The sequence below is a fragment of the Schistocerca cancellata genome, chromosome 3 (assembly GCF_023864275.1).
Source record: "Schistocerca cancellata isolate TAMUIC-IGC-003103 chromosome 3, iqSchCanc2.1, whole genome shotgun sequence".
Lineage (NCBI taxonomy): Eukaryota > Metazoa > Arthropoda > Insecta > Orthoptera > Acrididae > Schistocerca > Schistocerca cancellata.
In genome coordinates, this window is record NC_064628.1 from 688,637,158 (window position 1) to 688,658,254 (window position 21,097).

Sequence of the window (21,097 nt, forward strand, 5' to 3'; positions counted from 1 at the left end):
CGTTCTTGATTCCTCTGATTTCAGTCAGTAACCCGACATATGACCAATTGTTTTCGTCATATACTCATTTCTTGACTTCAGCGTACTCCATTTCCAGTTTTCGTTGTCATACACATAACACATTAACTGCACTTAGGGGAGTAATTTCCGTAATAGGGAATAGTTTAAGTCTTTTCGACGCATTCGTTCTTTTTCTTAGGTACTGTGGAATAAATTGTTTTAGGAACCAGGCCTAATTTGGCAAATCTATATTTGACGGTATTATGGGCAACAATGTCCTGGATTGAGAGAAATGTTTTCCCTACTATAACATAGCACCTTCTGTGTAATACTACACCGCCTTTACTGGAGTCAATGTTAAGAATCTAAACACAGTTAAGAGCTCAAAAATTAAAACTGTATGCGGAAAGAACATAATTTTCTCAGTCTTGAGTGTCTGGAAGACTTACTTGTACGCCAGTCAATTTTCGGGTATTGTTATTACGCCAGTAGACAAGCTGTAGAAAGCTGTCCAAAACGACTCTACACAGCAGCTGTTCTGTAAGCCACTCATTAGCTGGCACCACATGAATGTGATTGGCACAGAATACAGTGGAGCGCATTGTAAATACTGTTTGCTAGAGTTTCAAACACTTAAACGGTTTTGCATAGCGTCAAACACACGATCTATTTTGTGGTTGTACATTGTAGCCTCCAGTCTGGTAATATCACGTTCTTTAGCCAAGGAGGACTTAAAAGTTCCTCACAAAATCTTGTGTTACGTCCAAATCCAAAAGGTAATTGTCGTCTGCGCGTAGCTGCTGCCATAATCCAGGCAGCTCTTCTATTAGAACGTTAAGTTTAACGTCGGCTAATTCCACTCTATGTGGTATAGTCACAGAATTTTTATATTTCTTCGTAACGATTTCCAGTGCAGCCTTGCTCATTATTTCCAGTATTCCTCTTGCTCTCACTGTCGTTTTCATATACGATAAAAAGATAGCATCACTTTTACAAGCCTCACAGAGACTTGTAGATAGTAGTTAAATGAACCCAAACACCTCCTTCTTTAACATTACAGAACTTCCCTCTTCTAACTTTATTGACAGTCCACTTGAGCTCAGATTTTAACTACCGTAATGTTACCACGAAATTGTTCTGTAATAGGTGTGATCGCATTTAAATCCTTCTTGCTAAGGAGCATACCATTTTGGTTGTAATTTAACAACGCCAGGAGCAAGATTGCCCAGGTTCTCCAGTAAACCAATGCGTTCGTCGGTTCATTTTGTCTTCTCCCCCTAATATCTGATAGATGTTTAGCACTTTGTTGCCACTTTCAGCTATCACGGAGGGCGGGTCAGTTGAGGCTATCAAGTCCCCTTTTATGCTCTAAAGATCTATCTCGATACAAGGGTGCAAGAGGTGCCTGCTAAGGTTGTTGGCGGCATTCGACACATGGTGCCCCTATTAGTCTTTCTGTCGAGAGGATTTGAGGTACATACCGCACTGCAGTTGAAAGTAGGGCTGTCCTGTCATGATGACAAGCAGATCATCTGTGAGGAAGGGGCCGGCATCCTCTCGTAATCACACTATTCACTGAAATAGCTGTGTGTGTGTGTGGCTGTTTATTTATTTGTAAATAGTTGATGAGTATGTGCAAGTGTGTACGGAGTAGTTGATGTATCATGACATGAGAGTTAACTAGAAAGTCATGTCTGTAAACGTCATCCGATTGCACTAAAGAGCGCCGAAGTTGGTGCCGGAAGCAGGCCGCTGTGGACGAGTGGTTCGAGGCACTTCAGGCCGGAACTGCGCTGCTCCTACGGTCGCAGGTTAGAATCCTGCCTTGGGCATTGGTGTGTGTGATGCCCTTAGGTTAGTTAAATGGTTCAAATGGCTCTGAGCACTATGGGACTTAACTTCTAAGGCAATCAGTCCCCTAGAACTTAGAACTACTTAAACCTAACTAACCTAAGGACATAACACACATCCATGCCCGAGGCAGGATTCGAACCAGCGACCGTCGCGGTCGCGCGGTTCCAGACTGTAGCGCCTAGAACCGCTCGGCCTCACTGGCCGGCCTTTAGGTTAGTTAGGTTTAAGTAGTTCTAAGTCTAGGGGACTGATGACCATATATGTTAAGTCTCATAGTGCTCAGAGCCATTTGAACCATTTGGTGGCGGAACCTATCACTAAGCCTTCCCTACGGCAGCTAACGTGACTTTTTAGACGAATGGGCCACTAGCAGAACATCTCACAGGGCATCTGAGAGCAGTTTAGACATTAGATGGTGCTGAAGACGGCCACACCTGTCACATTAGCACCGTAGGTGGGGCAGCAGCACAGGCGAACAACATATGCAATAGAACCACAGCGCTCAGTCGTAGTTTGTCGCTTGCTGGTGTGCCACGTCTTTGGAGACACCTGGGCCAAGCAATGAAAAGTGCAGTTCGCATATGGTGAGGCGAGAAAATGGGCACACAACGTTAAGCACCTATGGGCAACAATGTGCCAGAAGGCATCAGAGGCACCACAGCGAGTTGATGGCTATTCGTCAGCATCTAGTTCAAAACATGGATCTGAGCACTACGGGACTTAACATCTATGGTAATCAGTCCCCTAGAACTTAGAACTACTTAAACCTAACTAACCTAAGCACATCATACAACACCCAGTCATCACGAGGCAGAGAAAATCCCTGACCCCGCCGGGAATCGAACCCGGGAACCCGGGCGTGGGAAGCGAGAACGCTACCGCACGACCACGAGCTGTGGACCAGTATCTAGTTGAAACGGGTAGTTTCACAGGGCTTCAAAACGACAGAGGTCGCTTACAAAGTGCAGACACGCCAGAATTTGCGGGGGACGTCGACGGAGACCAATCCGCAAGAGTCCCCTCTTTTGCATGCTCAATGCATAGTTTCCATTCACTGGTCTGGCGAGTGCTGCACGAGGAGGGAGAGCGTTCATTCCATCTTCAGAAGACACAGGTGCTGTTGTAAGATTTTGTTCCACGTGTGGAGTTATGGCAGTGGTTTCTGCAGCGTTGCGTCAGGAAGCTGTGTTACGCTTCGTATGTGTTGTCTTTCACTCATGAGGGTATGTAGACGGTGGCGAAGCTCCACACCACGCATGAAACAGGTCATCAGAAGAACTTCACCATCAATGTATGGGCTGCCATGTTCCACGTTCACTTTATTGGCCCTTACATGCTTCCCTCTCGACTAACAGGCAACAGCTATAGAACGTTCATCTGTGAAGTGCTACTGGAATTACTGGAGGAAGTGCCACTTGCGGTCCGTCCACGTATGTGGTTACAGCATAATGGGGCAACCAACACGTCAGTCGAGCAGGCTGAACCCAGATCAGACGGACTTTTGGGGATTAACGGATTGCTAGAGGTGCTGCTACGACCTAGCCATCTCAGTCACCTGATCTCGACTTCCCCGACTTCTTCCTTCGGGGACATTCCAAGAATGTGTTGAACGAAACCCTGAGGTAGCCAGCAGGAGACCTATATGCAGCGTGAGAGGTTGTTTGCACCATGCCCGGTATCTTTCAGCGAGTGCCGCAGTCAATGATACCCAGATGTCAGGCATGCTGCGACGCTGGAAGCGGGCATTTTGAGCACGCTCTACGCTAGTAATTGCAATTATCCGTAAGGGGTGAAAGCATTGTTGCGGATAGTACCAGCGATCTCATGAACTAATTTAAACAAGTGAAGAAAACAGTCTCGATCCCAATGCAAAATATAGTTTTTAACGTTTGTCTCACATGTTCTTTACTTTGTACAACATATTCAGTTTCCTGTGTCAACGGAATAGATGGTAGTGTACATTTCTGGGTTATAGTTGTCTGATCCCTGCCAGTGCCTAAGTGTGTGTTTCCGCCGGCCGGAGTGGCCGAGCGGTTCTAGGCGCTACAGTCTGGGACCGCGCGACCGCTACGGTCGCAGGTTCGAATCCTGCCTCGGGCATGGATGTGTGTGATGTCCTTAGGTTAGTTAGGTTTAAGTAGTTCCAAGTTCTAGGGGACTGATGACCTCAGCTGTTAAGTCCCATAGTGCTCAGAGCCATTTGAACCATTTTGTGTGATTCCTTCTCGTTTCCTCGCATTAATGGTTCCTGTCCTTTAAATTCAATAAAGGTGCGGAAGTCTCGAAATGTCTGCCGTTATTCATGTAATGTGACCGACTGCTGCACACTCCAGCGAAGTACACAGCAATGGCTGCTACATAGGTCGACGTTCGCCACCATAACTTCGACGCTGTCGTTCTCTCTCTGTACATCCTGTATGCTATAGAGCAAAACATCGAAGACTGTAAAGACGATTTCGGGAGGTAAAACACTTCGGACAGAAGCCCATGTCCGACACCGTCACCCACCACGGCTACAGAGCATGTTTTTCAGAGGAGAAAAGGCCTGCCCATGCAGCAGATAGTTACATCTGCCACACTGCTGGTTGGAGCAATCAGTCGCGATCACCAAATATCACCTGTGTCGACCTGCCCGAGATCTGTTCACGTAGGACACCTTTTACATACTCTCGAAGCCTGTCGGAGTAATTTTGAAACACTTTGTATATTTGTATGTAGGTATGGTTTTTCTTCACCTGGATGGAGCTATCTGCTGCATTGACAGGCCTTGTCTCCCATGAATGAGATGCTCTGTTGCCGTGTTGGCTGAGGGTGTCAGACATGGGCGTCTATCCGCAGAGTATTGTCTCCTGAATTCATCTACGCTCATGCTCATAAATTAAAGATAATTGTAGAATGTGGTGCCACACAACGTGGCACTACACAAAACTGGCGCTGATAGCATAGGCATATAGGGAACACACACGACACAGATCTGTAGGTCCACGGTATTAGTGATAAGTTGAGAAAAACGTCCCGAAACACATGTGCTACAAAACGCCACTGTTTCCTGCGCATGTACGACGACATCTGTATGGGATACCATCACCATGCACACGTACACAGGCCGCACAATGGGTTGGTATACTCTGGATCAGGTCGAGCAGCTGCTGGGGTAAAGCCTCCCATTTTTGCACCAGTGCCTGTCGGAGCTCCTGAAGTGTCGTAGGGGTTTGAAGACGTGCAGTGATACGTCGACCGAGAGCATCCAAGACGTGCTCGATGGGGTTTAGGTTTGGAGAACAGGCAGGCCACTCCATTCGCCTGATATCGTCTGTTTCAAGGTACTCCTCCACGATGGCAGCTCGGTGGGGTCGTGTCCGTCAGGAGGAAGGTGGGACCCACAGCATCCCTGAAAAGCGGACATCCTGGGGCAAAATGACGTCCCGATACACGTGACCTGTTACAGTTCCTCTGTCAAAGACATGCAGGGGTGTACGAGCACCAATCACAATCCCACCCCACACCATCGAACCATGATCTCCATACAGGTCCCTTTCAAGGACATTAAGGGGTTTGTATCTGGTTACTGGTTCACGTCAGATGAAAACCCGGCGAGAATCACTGTTCAGACTATACCTGAACCTGTCCGTGAACATAACCTGGGACCAGTGTTCCATGTGCTGTGTTCTTGACATCAGGCTTTACGGGCTCTCCTGTGACCAGGGGTCAGTGAAATGCACGTTTCATATCTCTGGGCGAATAAACCATTATGAAACGTCCCCTTAGAAAAATTAATGAATTACTGTGCTGATAAACCTCTTACATTATTTGATTTTCAAACAGCTGAGCAGAACTGAACTTACTCAGACATTTCGCTCTTTACCTGTTCTGATCAACACTAAACTGACACACAATATTTTTAGCGCAACGCAATCTGACTTTCAATAATCCCTACAAAAGAATGGCCCTGACTAACATTAACCTATACCTTTCACAAATCACTTACCTCACAAAAAGCTTCGTTACTCTGCACTACTGCAATACAGTGAGTGCCACTACTGCCAGCTAAATAAAAGAATCAAACTACTGAAGGCACTAACTACTGATAGGCATAGTTAGCAAATGAAAGATTTTGATAGAGAACAAACAATGTATTTACCTTAATAGTGTTCAAAAGTCATAATATATATAGCAGTTCATGACATCAAATGGTTCAAATGGCTCTGAGCACTATGGGACTGAACATCTATGGTCATCAGTCCCCTAGAACTTAGAACTACTTAAACCTAACTAACCTAAGGACATCAGTTCGTTGTTTCTTCTCTTGTTTTTCTTCCCAAAGTTCTTCCATTATTAACCTTCTTCACAATATCTTCGTCATATTTAAAACTAAGATAACATCCTAGGTAATTGAGGTGGGATACTTGTTCTGAATTTTTCTCATTTATTATTACTTTAAATCTGATTTGATTCTTTCCCTTGAAAGCCGTTATCTTTATTTTATCAGATATAGTTAAGTATATAATATACTGCATTTTGGCTCAATCTGCTCTTTGTAAATAATCTTCTGTTTCCTCTATAATTATCTGGTAATCAGCCTGTAACGGAGTATTTAATGGTATGCGAGATTCTATTTTAATTCCAACATGTAGTTCATCTCTCCACTTCATAAGTGTATAAATTAAATAAAGAGAGTGATAGACTGCACCCACGTCGACCACCCTGATGTATTAAAATTTCATAGGTCTTTTCGTACCTGAACATATTTTTTATTTACACATAGACTCTCTATGGTATTAATAAGATGTTTTGGAAAACTTTTTATTTCCAGTATTTTCCACAAAAAGGGGACATTATACCTTATAAAAGTCTTTCTGAGAATTAATAAATGCTAAAAGTATTTCTAAGCCAAATTTGCGACGTTTTAAATTAACTTGTCTTATTATAAATACATTATCACTACAGAACGTTCCTTTCTGAAACCTGATTGTTCTTTTGAGACTATTGCATCAGCGATAATAGTTTGTAGTCTTTGATTAAGAATTTCCCAATAAATGTTATATCCTGATATTTTATATCACGAGTGACTAATCAAAACGTAAATACTGTATATAGAACGATCAGAAAGGAAATGTAAACATTCTATAAAAAAAATGGCTCTGAGCACTATGGGACTCAACATCTTAGGTCATAAGTCCCCTAGAACTTAGAACTACTTAAACCTAACTAACCTAAGGACATCACACACACCCATGCCCGAGGCAGGATTCGAACCTGCGACCGTAGCAGTCCCGCAGTTCCAGACTGCAGCGCCAGAACCGCTAGACCACCGCGGCCGGCAAACATTCTATAAAAGAGTAACAAGTGTGTGTAGAAACGAAATAGGAAACATTGCATTTAGATTTCTCTTCTCTATACTAATAGTCGAAGCTCATTAGAAAAAAAAATTTAAATAAAACCAATGTACATACATGAAAGAAAAAAAACTGTAAAAAATTTGCTTTGCAAATCGTTGTATATAAGAAAAAAATAGCTTTTAAAAAAACGACTGTGAAATATGTCATCAGAAACAAACAGCTTTGTAAATAAGAGAAAAATCGTTAGTAAACAACAAGAAACGGTTGTAAAAATAAGTATACAAACCAAAAGTATTCACATTAAACTGTTAGTTCATTTGTTATATTGGTATTATTATTTTCAAACACTGCCGCTGTAGAATTACTGTTTGCAATAAACCTGAACCTCTCTCCCCGGGATTCTCATACCTCGAATGAAGAGGCTTATACATTTGAGGTAGTTGTAAAGAGTAACGAGAAGAGGGATAAGGAGGGAACTCGAATCTAATTAGTCCAATGCACTTGGTCCAAATTTTTCCCGTCAATTTTTAACCTGCGACCCAAATAGAACCTTGCTCTAAATTTAACTAGTGTGTGTGTATGTGTATGTGGCATCGTAGCTCCCAAAAAAGGTCTAATTTTAATATAGGTTTCTTTTATTTGAAAGCTGCTTTAATCGGGGTAGTTCTTATCTGTATTCCATGAAAGCCTATTCTTCCGTTTAAATAGCATGAGCTACATTAAGTATCAACGTTTACCGCCAGGGCGCTCTCTTGATATACACTACATAATATATAAGAGCTACATCAAGTTACGTAGTATCAGGGGATTGTAGAGCTCAGAAAGATATAAATAAAAGTGCGTGAGAACATGTTTATTTTTCACGGTCGATCAACAAAGATAAATTTTTGTCTTTTGTTTCAGCACCTTCAGAGCAGAAAAAGGGTGACTGTGACGCAACTGTCAAACACATGCTCTCGGAGTATATTTGTAGTTATTTTTGAGGTCTGTAATTCAGTTCTAAAACAAATGATTTTTCACTAATAGATTAAATATTTCAAGAGAGCGCAGTGGCAGCCTACGTTATTCTGACTTGATTTAGAATTATCGTCATTGCTTATTGCTTGTATTACCTAAATTAGCTAAATATATACTAAAATATAGTCAGCGAGAATATATTTGAATTAAAAAAAAAGAAACGCGTAAATTGCATATGTGGCGTTGCTGAAATACGAAGATAATTTTTAACGCAATTTAATCGATAACAGTAATGCACTAATAGTAATGCATTTCAATTACTAATAGTTACTCAAACGGCACGTGTGATATTTCATTGATAAAATCATGCCATTGTAATAATATTTCTGACAATACATCTGTTTTCAGAATACGCACATTTCGTTGAGACGAGATCTCATGTCACAATTTTCTATTTCGTTCTGGGAAGTGTTTGTGTGAATTTGGTGATAGAGTCCCGATCGTATCGTGTCTATTAGCAAGATGTTGTTGTTGTCTTCAGTCCTGAGACTGGTTTGATGCAGCTCTCCATGCTACTCTATCCTGTGCAAGCTTTTTCATCTCCCAGTAATTACTGCAACCTACATCCTTCTGAATCTGCTTAGTGTATTCATCTCTTGGTCTCCCCCTACAATTTTTACCCTCCACGCTGCCCTCCAATACTAAACTGGTGATCCCTTGATGCCTCAGAACATGTCCTACCAACCGATTCCTTCTTCTGGTCAAGTTGTGCCACAAACTTCTCTTCTCCCCAATCCTATTCAATACTTCCTCATTAGTTATGTGATCTACCCATCTAATCTTCAGCATTCTTCTGTAGCACCACATTTCGAAAGCTTCTATTCTCTTCTTGTCCAAACTATTTACCGTCCATGTTTCACTTCCATACATGGCTACACTCCATACAAATACTTTCAGAAATGACTTCCTGACACTTAAGTCTATACTCGATGTTAACAGATTTCTAAGATTAGTAAGATATAAAAGTTAAAAAGCATGAAATGAAACTTAAATTAAAAATTTTAAAGAAAACAAACACAAAAACTCTAAAAACTAAAAAAATTAAATGTAATGTTTCTTTAAGCTGAATATAAGTAGTAATATTTTGATCTAAGCGTCGTCGCGTCGGGAGCCAACCAAATAATTAAAATAGAAACAGAGTACATCCAAAAACAATAAAGTATGAAATTTAAGTACAAGTAAGCTACGTAGGCAAAGTAGGTAAATATCAAAACACCAGCATCAAACCATTGAGCGTAGGTTTTAATTTACTCCTAAAAAATTCGCAATTTAGACACAACTGTCAACGATGCCTGCCCTCAGCCGGCCGTTGTGACCGAGCGGTTCTAGGCGCTTCAATCCGGAACCGCGCACCCGCTACGGTCGCAGGTTCGAATCCTGCCTCGGGCATGGATGTGTGTGATGTCCTTAGGTTAGTTAGGCTTAAGTAATTCTAAGTCTAGGGGACTGATTACCTCAGATGTTAAGTCCCATAGTGCTCAGAGCCATTTCAGCCAGTTTATGGCCTGTCCTGACACGACTGCCCGCACTTGGTCATACAACGCTTGCCGCATACCGCGCGGCGCGCAGTAGCTGTGTAAGTAGGCTGTTTATGTTTTCTTTATGTAAGTTTGCTGTTTATGTTTTCTTATTGGCAACGTTACGTAGCGCTCTCTGTATGAAAATCACTGGCTGTGCTGTGTGCAGTATGTCGCTAGTTTGCATTGTTGCCTGCCATTGTTGTCATGAACTGCTATAGCTGGATGTGAACAGCAGATAGCGTTGGGCAGTGGGAGGTGAGCCGCCAGCAGTGGTGGATGTGGGGAGAGAGATGGCGGAGTTTTGAAAAATGTCATGAACTGCTGTATATATTATGAATCTTGAGGTAAATACAGTGTTTGTTCTCTATTAATATCTTTCATTTGCTAACTATCCCTATCAGTAGTTAGTACCTTCAGTGGTTTGAATCTTTTATTTAGCTGGCAGTAGTGGCGCTCGCTGTTTTGCAGTAGCTTGAGTAGCGAAGATTTTTGTGAGGTAAGTGATTTGTAAAAGGTATAGGTTAAAGTTAGTCAGGGCCATTGTTTTGTAGGGGTTATTGAAAGTCAGATTGCGTTGCGCTAAATAATATTGTGTGTCAGGTTAAGCACAGGCTTGTATAATTGTTCTAAGTGGACATTTCATATGTAAAATTGTTCAAAGGGGACGTTTCATATGTCGACCCTTAGCCTAGGATACCTCACTGGAATCTTCTGATTTTTTCTTGTAGTTTGTGTATTTAGTGTAGCTTTTGTTTATTGATAGTGCGTAATTGTAGAGAGAATCTCCTTTGTAGTTGCAGTCTTTCATTGTTGTACAGTAAAACAGTTGTGGCATGCATGTAGCTTTGCGCCAAGTATTTCGCTGCTGCAATTAACTAGATATTATTTTCAGTGCTATGTTAATGTGTTCTCTTGTTTTTGCTATTCAAGTTGTGCTTTTCTGTGTTGTCGTGTGAAATATTGTCACAATAATGGCGTGTGAAAAACGTAACACTCGGCTCCAAAGTAAACTGAGAAACGACAGTGAAGACGAAAGCAATGTGTTAGCGCCACTGTGTAATGAGTTAACTAATGTTCAAAGTAGTAATTTGGTAACTGTGCATAGGGAAATGGAGCGGACGTCAAACAATGGCGTAGACAGTCAAACAGGTAGTGAACAGGGAAGCATTATCGATCGGTCGGTCGGCAACAGCTCGCCTCAGGAATCCGAAATGATAGGACACAATATTGCAAATACTGTAGATTCAGGTTTTGCGTCCTCACCGTTTTCTCAAATAAGTCAAGACACATTTTCAGCTTGTCAAAATGTGAATGTTGCCGGCGCAAATGCACTGCCGAAAAGAGTAGAGGAACAGATTCCAGACACTAATGCATTGTTATTACAACTAATGCAACAAATGGAACAAAATCAGAGACAGATGGGACAAAATCTTCAAAAGTTAGACACAATGGAACAAAATCTTAAAAAGTTAGACACAGTGGAACAAAATCTTAAAAAGTTAGACACAGTGGAACAAAATCTTAAAAAGTTACACACAGTGGAACAAAATCTTCAAAAGTTAGACACAATGGAACAAAATCTTCGGAAGTTAGACACCACACTTGAACAAACACGTGAAGATCTAACTACTGAGTTACATAACATTGAATCGAAATGCCAAAAAGTCTGTAATGACGTAAAAACACAAATTTGTGAGCATTTTCAGCCTATTTTTTCGCGGCATGAAAATGCATTACAGAATCACGAAGCAGCCATAAAAGAGCTGCAAACTATTGTTCATGAAAATCATGAGACCTTGCAAGCTAAAATGGACTCAGTTGCATCTACCGATTCGGTTACGCAACTTGCAAAAACTCAGGAAAACTTAAAGGACACAGTAGAAAGACACATGGGGGAAATTAGTTCATTATCAGAGAAAGTAGCCGAACTTTCGGATCAGGTCACTAACTTATCTACAAAGGTAGATGATGATCTGAATGACACAAGACCCATAGCCTTCACTGACACAGAAGAGTATGAACAAATTAGAAAATTCAAACAAAATCAAAATCAAATCAATACACAGTACAAAAGAGAAATCCGGGAAGTACAAGATCAGTTGACACAGGTAATACAAGAATTACATATTTCAGAGGATACTCGCGCTCCAACACGGGAAGAGGAACTTATAAATACGGAAAAGCCACAAAATAATAGCACAGGGCATTTCGGTAATTATGAAAGAAATTGGCAAGGTACACCGAATTTTGAGATGGAACCGCCGAAACGACGTGACAATGACCGACATGCTACTCGCCGACACGATGATTTTGACTATAAGCTGTTCATTACTACACGTAAATTCAAAACATTTAAGAATTCTGGCAACGACATTCATCCACAAGCATGGCTCCATCAATTCTCTCATTGTTTTCCTCCCAACTGGTCATTGGAGCACAGATTAGAATTTATGTGTGGCTACTTAGAGAATGAACCAGCTGTAAGAATGCGATCGGTCATTCATGATTGCCACAGTGAAGGAGAATTTTACCATGCCTTCCTCTCAGCATATTGGTCTCAAGCCACACAAGACCGCGTAAAACATAGCATCATGATGATGAAACACTTTGAACAATCTGAATTTTCCAGTCTTGTCAAATATTTTGAAGACATGTTGCACAAGAATCAGTACCTATCAAACCCATACAGCCCCTCAGAACTCATCCGCATTTGCTTAATCAAACTGCCTGAACATTTACGACATATTATTTTGGCAGGACGTTGCAAAGACGACATTGAAGCTTTTCAGGGATTGTTACAAGAACTGGAAATTGACACAGACAGTCGCGGGATGCGAAAACAGGAAAACAATCACTACAGGTCACATCCGTCTCAATTCCGTGACGACAGAAACAATAAATGGCCACGACAAACCTATTCTTACAACGTAAATCGTGACCAAAACAGACACCACCCATATGACAACCACTGGCAGAGTAATAGTTACAGGGAAAGATCACCTTTCCGCGGTAATGACTATCACAGAGACAATCAGAGAAACAGACAATATGGGAACCAAAATAACTATTATCAAGGGAGACAGAATAACTTTAGACGCAACGGTCCAGCACGCAGTTACGACTCAGGCAGAAATTCTCCACCACATGACCGACAAGAAAGAAACTATCGAACCTACCGACATGACGACAGACGATATGATCGTAACGACAGACCTGAATTGCATCAGAACTGGCGAGTTTTAAACAGAGCTGGGCCCTCTGGGCAAGGCGAATTTGTGGAAGTTAGGCCTCCAAATCCCAATAACGACGCGCGCCAACAAAGAGACAATAGGCGATGACTCACACCACTGGCAGCCACAAGACGTACTTATGAAACTGACGACGGAGCTGCCGTAGCTAGTAATTACGTAAAAATGGAAGACATTAGGGACATCTTACTCCAGGAACACGACGTAAAACATAACAACATTGCATATCCTGTGATCCACATTACTGTAAATGACGTAAAATTTACGGCAGTACTTGACTCTGGCAGTCCCATTTCAGTAATTAGTGAAACAGCTTTTAGCAAATGCAACAAATCGAACGATTGCCCCACACTTCCGTTACGTAAGATTAAATTACAAGGTGCAATCTTTGGAAAAAGTGTAGATGTACGCCAACAAACCAATTTAGAATTCTTTTGCCAAAGCCACAGCTTCTCTATGAACTTTCTTATTGTTCCATTATTGTCGACGGAAATTATACTGGGAGTAGACTTTTTGAATGAATATAAAGCAATCTTAAGCTTTCACGATGCTGAAATAAGTTTAGAGAAAGAAGGTATGTCAATAGCTTTGAAATTTGAAGACTGGCTCTCAAACCATGATGTGGAAATTAATCGGCTTTACCTTCTGTTAGATAACAGTTCGGAATTTTCTACGGAACTAGACACTAACAATCACTCTGCAAGTACTGACAGGGATGACATCGACGGCATATTTGAAATTAATGAGTTAATTCAGAATAAAATTCAGACAATTGAGAATTGTAATGACACTGATAGGCAGGACCTTTTTGAGATTTTACAAGCACATTCCACAGTTTTTACTCACAAAACAGGAACAATCAAGGGGTTTCAATACCAATTTCGTGTTCGTGAGCATACTAAATTTTGTGTTAGACCATACGTAATTCCAGCACATTATAGGGACCGTGTTAGAACAGAAATACGATCTATGCTTGACGAGGGCATTATTGAGCCTGCAGTAAGCTCATACAACAATCCGTTACATGTTGTTGAGAAGAAAAATGGATCGATCAGACTTGTCTTAGATTCGAGACAAATCAATACTATCATTATTCCTGAAACAGACAGGCCGCAGACGATGGAAGAACTTCTTCAAAATTTTAATGGTGTAAAAGTGTTGTCTTCCATTGATCTCAGATCCAGCTCTTATCAGATCGAACTTCATCCAGAATGTAGAAAATACACAGCTTTCCTTTGTTTCGGCGTTTGTTATCAGTTTCGGAAACTTCCTTTTGGGTTGAACATTTCTTCAGCAGCATTCATTCGCGGGTTAAATTCCATATTACCTGAGTTCTTAAAACGTCACATCACCTTATATGTGGACGATATTCTAATAGCAGAAGCTTCATGGGAACAACATAACCGCATACTCAACAGTTTGTTACGTATTTTTGCAGAATCTGGAATTACAGTTAACTTGGAAAAGTCTGAATTCGGTAGGACAAAGGTGAAGTTTTTGGGACATATTATTTCTTCTGAAGGCATTCAGCCGGATCCTGAAAAGTTAGAAGCAATTAGAGCCATTCCAGTTCCATCCACAAAAAAACAAGTCCGCAGTTTTCTAGGTCTCGTAAATTTTTACCGTCGTTTTCTGAATATGCAAATTCTAGTTACACCAAAACTTTGTTCTCTCACTGGAAAAAATACTATTTGGAACTGGGACGAACAAGCACAGTTGGAATTCAATTCTTTGAAAGAAGCGTTACTTCACGCGCCAATACTAGCTCATCCAGATCTGTCACAAGATTTCTGCCTTAGCACTGATTCTTCCAAAGTTGGTCTTGGTGCCCATTTATTTCAAGAAGCCATAGAAGATGACATTACTGTTCAGAAAACCATTGCTTTTGCTAGCCGAGTGCTAACAAAATCTGAAAAAAATTATTCCGTTACTGAATTAGAAGCTTTAGCTATCGTTTGGGCATTTAACAAATTTCGTTTCTTTCTTTCTGGTAAGCACGTAAAAGTATACAGTGATCATCGTGCATTACAGTTTCTTATGTCTTCAAAATTAAATCATGATAGGTTAAAACGTTGGGCATTGTTTCTGCAAGAATCCCGCTTCACAATAGTCTACATTCCCGGCAAGGAGAACATTGTTGCGGACGCGCTGTCACGCGCACCGGCTGGGCTTGAGAAAAGTAACACAGAAGGCAACCTCGAGAAAAATTTCAGTATTCTTTACATTCAGAAAGTCGCCTTTGAAAACTTCATCACCACATCTTTAAAGGACATTGCTCATGAACAAGATAAAGATCCGATTTGGAAAGATATCAAAAGTAAATGGCATGAAAAGACACACACTCAGATTCGGCATTATTACCTGGTTAGAAACAACATACTTTTCAAACGCTGCACTGTTGATGACAAGCTATGGGTACTTTGCATTCCAGACGATTTTGTTAATAAGCTCATTTGGTACATTCATTTCAGCTACGCACATTTTGGTCCACGAAAATGTTATCATATTCTTCGAACGACTTGTTATTTTAACAATATGGAAAAGCGAATTCGAAGAGTCTTGTCTATTTGTAAACTTTGTCAAAAGGCGAAACCATCTACTATCTCACATCGTGCTCCGTTGTTTCCTATTATTCCTTCCAAATTAAAAGAATTTGCTGCTGTTGATCTCTTGGGACCCCTTGTCACAACATCGAATGGATTTTCGTACGTTCTAGTCGCTGTTGAACTTACTTCAAAATTTGTTTCTTTCACTCCGTTACGTAAAGCCACTGGACGGTCTGTATCCAACGCCTTTGTTAAAAATTTCTTACGTGAAGTGGGACACGTTAGTAAAGTCATTTCAGATAACGGACCGCAATTCAGATCTGCTGTTTGGTCACACATGCTTCGGAATCATAAAATCAAACCTGTTTTTATTTCATTGTATTCACCACACTGTAACCCGTCTGAACGGATTATGAAAGAAATCAATAAGCTTTGCAGACTTTATTGTCACAGAAAGCATCAGCATTGGGACAGATATTTACACTTATTTCAAAATGTGCTGAATGAAATGCCTCATGATTCCACTGCTTTACCACCTACTCTTGTACTAAAGAATGTAGAACCTCCGAACAGAATCAGAGAGCTTGTACCTTTCCCGAATACACGTAAACTTCGACACAAAGACATAATTGATTTGGCTCTTAAAAATATAAAATCTGCAGCAGACAAAAGGAGAAAACTACACGGTAAAGCAAATGCAAAGAAATTATGTATTGGTCAGAAAGTTCTCATTAAAGCTCATTCATTGTCACATAAGAAGAAACACTTGAGTCACAAATTCTTTCTAGTTTACAATGGACCTTACAGAATCCGACGTATACCACATGATAATTGCATTCAAGTTGAAACTCTGCGTACTAGGAAGAGTAAAGGTTTACACGACATCTCACATTAAAACCGTTTATTGAGAGATAAACTGTTTTTTAATTTAGTCTTTGCTATAAAATTTTTCACTTCACGCTACTTGTACAATTTGTCCCACTGAGAAACTGTTAACATGCAACTATGTTTTTAAAGTTAACTAACCATCCAGTCAAGAACATAGGTAACTTAGACAAGTAATTGCGAATGCATTGTTATTGCGAACAGACGACACAGTGTTGTTATTTATACATTCTTCCTTGTTAGTTGCACGATTACATAACGAATATACGGCTTACATACTTAGAACATATACCAGCACTGCTAATGAAATTTTCATGCAACATTTTGGTTTGCTTACGAGTGGATTCTGGATTTGAGGTGCTTTCTGTGAAATGCCAGATGACACAGTGGTTAGTTTATGTGACAGCTACACGATTTTATCACGACGCTGCTAATGCGTGACAATTTACAATGTTGCTTTTGCGGTGTATCTGTTTTATATCTGCACAGTTTTTTCTGAATTCTTCTATAAAGTGAGACATGTTAGGGTAGTAACTTTTGTGGTATAGCTACAATGAGACAGCCTTTTCCGTAGCACAACAATACTTTACAGCACAATAATTCCTTCATCGCGGCAATAAGCGTAATAACTAAGTTATCTATACGCAAAGCATTTCACTTTGTTTATCATGAGGTAAGTACATTGACTTCTGCAGAACTTAGCTTTCGGAGGACAATAACTACGACACTTCCCAGAGATTATCTTACAGCAAGACGCACATTTAGCGCTACAGGACACGTATTTGAGTGATTAATTTTGTACTTAAGACATTTATTTTTAGAGATTTTTGAATTACAAAGAAAGTTTTTCGTGATACATTTCATTTCATTGCTGTAAGCTGTAATACCTGAGGATACAATTACAATAAACCTCAGGGGGGTACACGCCTACTTTGTGTACCATGTGTTTGGCAAGCACAAGGAGCCCTAGCTAATATGGTATTTGCTTATACAATTTAACACATCGGTACCATATTTCTCTAACACATAAATTACACAGCTATCTGATCATTTAACAGAGAAACAAACATTTTTTTTTACGTCAGTGACACATGTTTACGTAATTACAGAATTGGATTATTTCACACTTAAGAAATTGTATCTTGTCTGTACTGTGTGAACTCTTCATATTTTTTCGGAACCATTGTGATACTATGAGAGCTTTGAATGATGTATTTGGTAAAGGAGTATGATTTTAAAGTACGTTGGAGGTAGATGACACTTTTGACATGAGCAGAGAATTTTGTTAGGTTTTGAAATTATTGGAGGAAGCTACGACGATTTTGAGATTTGACTGAGGTTTTATGATGTTATTTTTACGACGACGATGTGTATTATGCTGTTGCGGTAAATTTATGATCCATAAGCTGATGCTATATGAGTTATTTGATTACGCTATGTATCTGTTATGATGAAATATGGAAAAAGTGTCGACGAATAAGGCAAGGAATAATGAATAGAAGTTAGGGACTCTTGACTTGTGAAAAAGGATGTTGGAAACCAAGAATCGTACTTTAAGAGTTATGAAATGTGTGTGTAAATGCGTGAATGTATCACAATGCAAGCGAAAATATTTTGGACACTGTCATATCAATAGCATTTTGTTTCTACAGATTTGCAACGCTAATTGTTGACCTGTGAAATTTTGTATATGAGACTGTCACTGTAGCGAAAACTGCTGTCGTAAATGTTTCCGTAAGAAAGTTAAGTGACCTCCTGCACATAATGCGACGTGGGCACCCAGGTGTGTCAGACACCTGGAGAACAAGTCTCTCAGACGCTCAGGTAGAAAAGAAAGCCATTAGGGTGTGCCAGAGGCACAGGTGGAAGAGAAGGACAAAGAGAGGCCTATACCCCTGTTTATGACATTCCTTTGTAGAGGGCATCGCTAATGCGACACGCTCGTTACTTGAAAACATATGATTTTTGTAATGCGTTGTGGGCACACAGCTGTGTCAAACACCTGGAGAACAAGCCATTAGGGCGTGCCTTTCATCGCTAATGCGACACCCTCGTTACTTAAAAAAACATATGATTACTCGCACTTTGTGCTAATTATTGAAATGCTTATGAATTGACAAGAAATATTTTTACATCTGCACACCTGATTATGACAAGAGTCTTTGTACGAGAGTTGAGAGCAATTAACTTATGAAATGAAATGTCACATGACTACTGAATGACATTTTTATGCTTTGGTTTGCGTAATTGCTTATTTCATTTGATATCTGGTTTCCAGCTGTGTTGCAGCATTGCTTTTATAAAATGAAATGCATTTGCTAATGTGAACTCTTTCTGTCAACAGATCTATTAAATGATAATTTTGTAATCCACATTCTTTAAAAAAGGAGCACTTGGAAAGGAAAGAACAATAAGAAGTAACTAATAACAGTAACACTTAATTTTCTTTTCAGGTACATGGTAATTTTTTTTACAATCAGTTGTTATGGTGCATCACTTTAATTACATAGACATTAAGATGTGAATAGACATTTCCCTTGTCTGCATTGTTGTTTTTACTGTAATATTTTTTCTGCTTGAGCTATGTCATGTTTAGGTATAAGTTGCTGCTGTTTGTCAGGCATAGTGTTACTGAATTTGACTTTGTGTTACTCTTCTAAGCTAGTTTTTCTTGTTTCCTGCATTGCCTTATATTAGTTGTAATATTGCACTTGCTTTGCTAATTTATGCTGCTTGCTTTGCCATTTCTATTTTTTGTCATTGATGTTTGTGTTAATTATTTTTTTTGCTGCATTGCCTCGTCCCTTGGTATATATATCTGAGCTCAGTAGATTTAAGTTAGCTTAAGAGGGGGTAGACTATATAAGAAACTGACTATGGAGAATAGGTAAAGAATGCACTGCGAAGAAAGATTTGGGCCCCAATGAGTATTGTACAATCAGAAATAATTATTTTGAAAGAAATATGAATAGAATACAGGAAGGAGGTATAGGTAGGATTATCTTGGAAATAAATAATGAGGTAAGAAATATGTGAACATATAAATACAGAAAGCATGCTTGGATAGGATTTTTTTGGTGGAAGCAAAGGTTGAAATAAGACGAACGATCTATGGAATGAAGGGAGATCTCCAAGCAAAATACTGCAGTAAAACAAACCCTGTCCTTTCCTCTTTGCTGCTTTTTCCAAATATGTAATTGTGTGTTGTCCTTTCCTTTTGGTGTTATCCCACTATGTGTTTGTGTACCCTTGTGTATTTGTGTTTTTCCTGTCTTTATGTGTTTAGCTGATGAGAGCTCTGTTGTAGACTTTTTCTAATAATATGTTATTTACTTTGTAAAGATGCTTAGACATTATTTATTCTGTGTTGTTTTCATGCTCATGTGTGAAGTTGAATTTTTAAAAGTGATTCTGATCTTTTATTTTTGTACTCATGTCATCATTCCTGTAACACTGATGTATATGTTTATTTCTATTCTTTTGTAAAGCCCCTATTACTACAAATGTTATCTGTATTGTTATGTTTTTAATGATGTATTTTGGATCTTTGTAATTGTATTCTTATGTTATATAATTGTAATTGACACCAGTTACTCAAATTAAGTAACTTGTAAGCATTCATTTCACTGCACACATTTCTGTTGGTCATAGTATATGGACAATATGTGAGAAGTAGGGACTGTTAGTGTTTGCACGTGTGTTAATAATTCAGCAAGGGACTGGATAACAGCATTGCTGGTTCTAAGGACAATTCCCAAAAACTTTGTGAATGCACAAGTGGTGGTTATGGACTTGCTCTATTATCCGCAAGACTCTTCAATGGTGATTGTGCACCTGCACAGTCGCAACAGATGGCTGCTGGCCATCTCTACAAGGACTACAGTGGGTCTACACCTCTGGTGGCCCACCAATACCACAATCTCTACCAGGACCACAGTGGGCCTGTCCACACTTTCTACAAGGACTACAGTGGGTCTACACCTCTGGTGGCCCACAAATACCACAATCTCTACCAGGACTACAGTGGGTCTGCTCTGTGATGACCTACCTACCAATACTCTTCAACATGTCGACTGACTCTGCTGTGGGTTTGCTCCATTGTGGCGCATTACCTGTCAGCATGTCAAGAGTCAGCACTGTCTTTCTGTTGGAAGGACAACACTACTTCTTCAAGACTGCATGGACATCCACTACTTCTGTGTGCATTGCCTTTTATTGCTCAGACTTTGATAAAAGAAATGGCAGTTTTACTGTGGTGAATGATCAGGACTGTCTTTATTGACTGTGAGAAAATTTTAGCTGTTGACCAACATTGTATTAATAAGTGTGTGCATTTGATATCTTTCTTACTGTAATTATGAAAAAATTTTTCAAATCTGTATTGGCCACTGGCCAAAAACATTTGTAAAATTTTTTGTGGGGAGCATGGGGGCTATGTAAGTAGGCTGTTTATGTTTTCTTTATGTAAGTTTGCTGTTTATGTTTTCTTATTGGCAACGTTACGTAGCGCTCTCTGTATGAAAATCACTGGCTGTGCTGTGTGCAGTATGTCGCTAGTTTGCATTGTTGCCTGCCATTGTTGTCATGAACTGCTATAGCTGGATGTGAACAGCAGATAGCGTTGGGCAGTGGGAGGTGAGCCGCCAGCAGTGGTGGATGTGGGGAGAGAGATGGCGGAGTTTTGAAAA